Source organism: Portunus trituberculatus, chromosome 23 (genome assembly GCF_017591435.1).
Source record: "Portunus trituberculatus isolate SZX2019 chromosome 23, ASM1759143v1, whole genome shotgun sequence".
NCBI lineage: Eukaryota > Metazoa > Arthropoda > Malacostraca > Decapoda > Portunidae > Portunus > Portunus trituberculatus.
The window spans coordinates 12,385,820-12,390,819 of record NC_059277.1 but is presented as its reverse complement, the minus strand read 5'-3'; the positions used below and the strand labels follow the sequence as shown (position 1 = coordinate 12,390,819).

General features: G+C 37.3%; 1 protein-coding gene and 1 pseudogene across 2 annotated transcripts in view; one reads left to right on the top strand and one right to left on the bottom strand.

The window, feature by feature from the left end:
* Positions 1-5,000, top strand: part of LOC123507810 (innexin inx2-like) — a 79,016-nt gene that overhangs the window by 12,600 nt on the left and 61,416 nt on the right. The gene's annotated exons all lie outside the window — the stretch shown is intronic.
* The window catches only part of LOC123507720, a 70,260-nt pseudogene that overhangs the window by 15,029 nt on the left and 50,231 nt on the right, over positions 1-5,000 (bottom strand).

The following is a 5,000-nucleotide window of genomic DNA, read 5'->3' as shown; positions in this document are numbered from 1 at the left end:
ATTTATATTTCATCGTAATTTTTTTCTTTTTCCTCTTCTTTTCTTTCTGTCAAATAAAGTAAGTCCTTTTTTTCATGTTTTACCATTTTCTTCTCAATTCTCTCTTCTTCTTCTTTTCTTTCTATTCTTTCTTATATTTCATCGCTATTTTTTTTTCTTCTTCTTTTCTTTCTTTGTCGAGTGAAATATCTCCTTTTTCTTTATATTTTACCTCTTTCTTCTCCATCCTTCTCAATTCTCTCTCCTTCTTCTTCTTCTTCTCTCTATTCTCTCTAATCTATCTTTCACCTTTCAACTTTTTTTCTTTTTCTTCCTCTTTTCTCTCTTTGTCAAATGAAGTTCCTCCTTTTCTTTATGCTTTACCTCTTTCTTCTCCATCCTTCTCAGTTCTCTCATCTTTTCTCTATCCTCTCTTATTCATCTTTCACCGTTCTCTCTTCTTTTTCTATGTCTTCTTCTCTTTCTCTGTCAAATAAAGTAACTCCTTTTTTTCATGTTTTACCTTTTTATTTTCTATCTCTTTTTCAGTTATCTCTTTATCTTTCTTTCTTCTCTTTCTTTCTTGTCTTTTTCACCTCCATCCACTACTTACCAGAACCTCTAGTTGAAGTGACACAGGTTTTTACGCTTTTTTTTTTTTCATTTACTTAACTTTATTTCTACGGTTCTAGTGGCTGGCTAACAAGATTTCATTAGTGACAGGAGAAATACTCGTGAAAATCCGGTTAGATATCTGTATGACATTTGAAAACAATCGTACTGAGACAACAAAGCATTATCAAAGGTTCTAGTGGCTGGCTAACAAGATTTCACTAGTGACAGGAGAAATACTCGTGAAAACCCGGTTAATCATCTCTGTAGCCTTTGAAAATCGCCGTACTGAGAGAGCAAAGCGTCATAAAATACAGGACCTTTTCAATCTACTACTGTGAGGCGCAATTCACTGGTGATGACAAAGAGGGTTAGGAAGGGAAGACAAATGAAGACAGTGGGACCAGTCATCCAGCATACAAGAACAAAAGTGTCATAAAACACAAGTTCTTTTTTAATCTACTAAGTCGCATGGGTCTTTAAGAATGTTTTTAGGACTCTAGTAACAGATTGGTAATATTTTTACGTTATCAACAGGAAAATAAAAGTATTGAAAACCTGGTTAATCGTCTCTGTGGCCTTAAAAAATAATCGTTGTGAGAGAATGCGCCTCAGAATACGAGCTTTTTTAAGAAGTGATTTATTATTTCTTAAGAGTGTTTTTATGGTTCTGGCGAGATTATCAAGATTCATAAACTAAGAACAGAAAAACACTCTAGAGAACCCGACTAATCACCTCTATGGCCTTAAAAACAGTCGCGGTGAGAGAGCAAAGCATTACAGAATATAGACCTTTTTATATTGTAACACACATTTCTAATCCCTTCAGTAGTGGGATACATTTTTACCATGAGTTTTGAGTACGATTAGACGATTTTACTAACATTAGAAAGGGTCTATGGAGGTCAGATCAATGGCCAGAGCCTTCACTATTTCTGAAGCTGTACAGAATCACCAAATAGTAACCAGAATGAATATGAAAACGTGTCTTGGTACTGAGAGAGAGAGAGAGAGAGAGAGAGAGAGAGAGAGAGAGAGAGAGAGAGAGAGAGAGAGAGAGAGAGAGAGAGAGAGAGAGAGAGAGAGAGAGAATTTTTTTTTTTTTAGTTAATTTATTACGCACAAATACGTCAAACTAATACATTATAAGTAGCAAGATAATATTATAAAATGAACTTAAGGTACAACAAATGAAAGAGAGAGAGAGAGAGAGAGAGAGAGAGAGAGAGAGAGAGAGAGAGAGAGAGAGAGAGAGAGAGAGAGAGAATTAGCAATCCTAGGTAATCATCGCAGTGGCCTTGGAAAACAGTCTAAAGGGTCTCTCAATACCTTACCCATTCAATCAATAGGTAAAGGAGGCAGGTAAAGAAGGTAGCTCAGGTGTGGGTTCAGGTGTGTGGCTCAGGTGTTCCCTCGTCTTGGTTGTGAGTCCTGGGCAGTGTTGAGGCGAGCCATGAGTCACCACGGGAGGTCATCTTTGTGAGTATTGGTGAGCCAGTGGTTTGAATCACGTTGCTCTCACTTCACGACAGTTTTCAAAGGTTTAGAGATGGGTTATGACGGATCTCTCTCTCTCTCTCTCTCTCTCTCTCTCTCTCTCTCTCTCTAAGCCATGCAGGATGAAGGGATGGTATTAGAGACGGAAAGATGAAGTGAACAACCCCCTCCTTTTCTCTCTCTCTCTCTCTCTCTCTCTCTCTCTCTCTCTCTCTCTCTCTCTCTCTCTCTCTCTGGTGACTGATAATCCTTGTTCGACTCTCACTAAAATCGTGAAAACACCCTAAGAGAGAGAGAGAGAGAGAGAGAGAGAGAGAGAGAGAGAGAGAGAGAGAGAGAGAGAGAGAGAGAGAGAGAGAGAGAGAGAGAGAGAATGTATACAAAATCCCTAGTAACATCTTGAATCAATAGAAAGTACAGAATCTTCTTAAACTATCACAAAAATCATGGAAACATTCTTTAAAACTACAATGATATCTGAAAAACTCAATATAAAGAAGAGAATACATGTTAAACTATCACTGGAATCACACACACAAAAAAAAAAAAAAAACACCTTTAAAAACAATTAACATATAAAGGGACTATAGAAAGTGCAGGATATTGTCAAACTATTACTGGAACCACGAAAACACTCTTAAAAAGTTTCAATAACACCAGAAAAGTCAATATTAGGGACACAATCACTGCTAAAATCTCACAGGAATTATGAAAACAGCCTTAAAAACCACAGCGACATCTTAAAAGGTCAATGGAAAGTACATAACTATTACTAGACTATCACTGGAATCACACACACACACACACACACACACACACACACACACACACTAACATCTAGACTCGATAGAAAGTACAGGATATTCTTAAACTATTACCAGAATCACGAAAAATCTTTGTTAAACTATTACTTAAATCCCGAAAACACATTTAAAAGACCCCCACCAACATTTAAAGAGTCAATAGAAAGTGCAGAACATTTTTTAACCTCTTCAGTACTGGGACACATTTTTACCTTGAAATTTGTGTACGATTAGACCATTTTATTGACATTAGGAAGAGTCTATAAAGATCAGAAGATTCATGGTCACAGTCTTCTCTATTTCAATCCCTCACAAGAGTTTCTGAAGCTGTATAAAATCACCAAATAGTAAGCGGAGTCAATATGGAAATGCGTCATGGTACTGAAGGGGTCAAACTATTGCTAGAATCACGAAAACACCTTTAAAAACTACAATAACATATAGAGTCAACAAAAGACACGGGGATCTTGTTAAACTGTTACTGAAACCACGAACACACCCAAAAGAGCCTCCATGACATAATACTAAGACCTGTAAAACGCAGAGAGTTGTTATGGAGGTCAGAAGATTAATGGCCACAGTCTTCTCTATTTCAATCCCTCACAAGAGTTTCTGAAGCTGTACAAAATCACCAAATAGTAAGCGGAGTCAATATGGAAATGCATCATGGTACTGAAGGGGTCAAACTGTTACTAGATTCCTATAACACCTTTAAAAGCTACAAAAACATATAGAATCAACATAAGATCTTGTTAAACTGTTATTGGAACCACGAATACACCCGCAAGAGCCTCCATGACATAATATTAAAGCCTGTAAAGCGTAGAGAGCTGTTGTTTGGATATCACTAGATTATGAGAACACCCTTGAACGCCCTAATGCCACCCCACTAGAGCCTGTCAAACTAGATAAGGTGGTGAAGTGTTTAGGAATGTGGACTCTGGTGTGGTAATAAAGACTAATACTTCTTGGTAACGGGGTAGCATTTCAGTGTAAGGTAGATATGCGTGGTTGAGGATTGGGTTAATGTTTTTCTTTGCCCCTCTCTCTCTCTCTCTCTCTCTCTCTCTCTCTCTCTCTCTCTCTCTCTCTCTCTCTCTCTCTCTACATTATAACAGTATATAAACACTTCAGTCCTCACCCTAACTACTTTTATAAGGCTCCAGTTGAATGGACATGGGTTTTCAAGGGTGTTTTTACGGTTCTGGTGACAGATTAACGTGATTTCTACAATATTAACAGTATAAACACTTCTGCCAGCATCCCTAATACTCTTGAAGGGATAAGGGTTTTCAAGAGTGTTTTTACGGTTCCGGTGACAGATTAACGTGATTTTCTACATTGTTAACGGGAGAAATACTCATGAGAACTCGGCTAATCGTCTCTGTGGTCTTCGAAAATGGTTATGATGAAGAGCAAGGCCTTTTTAATAAGATAAATGGGTAAGTTACATTGGTCTTTAAAGATGTTTTTGTGGTTCTAGTGACAGATTAACGTGATTCCTACATTACTAACAGGAGAAACACTCATGAGAACTCGGCTAATCATCTCTGTGGTCTTTGAAAATAGTTGATGAGAGAGCAAGGTGTTTATGAATCATCTATATGGGTTCTTAGAAGTGTTTATGGTTCTAGTGACTGATTAACATTGTTTCTTCACTACTAGAAGTTAAAACAGACCTGGGAACACGTCAATTAACCTCCGTGGCCTTTGGAAGTGATGATGGTGGGAAAGCGAAGGGGTAGTGAATACGAGCCTAAAACGTATTGTGTGTAGAGAAAATATTGAAAAAAGGAGGGAAAAAAAGATCAATACGTTTTAAAAATAAGGCGGTTCTGAATTTATTTATTTATTTATTATTATTTTAGAAGTGTTTATGGTTCCAGTGAGAGATTAACATTATTACTTCACTATTAGGAGCTGAAACAGTCTTGGGGGCCCGTCACATCATCTCCGTGGCCTTTGACAGCGATCGTGGTGGGAAAGGAAAGGTTTAGTGAATACGAACCTAAAATGCATTGTGGGTAGAGGAAATATTCAAAAGTAAGGAAAAAGTTCTACAAGTAAGGCGTTTCTGAATAAGTTGTTAGGTTTTTAGAAGTGTTTATG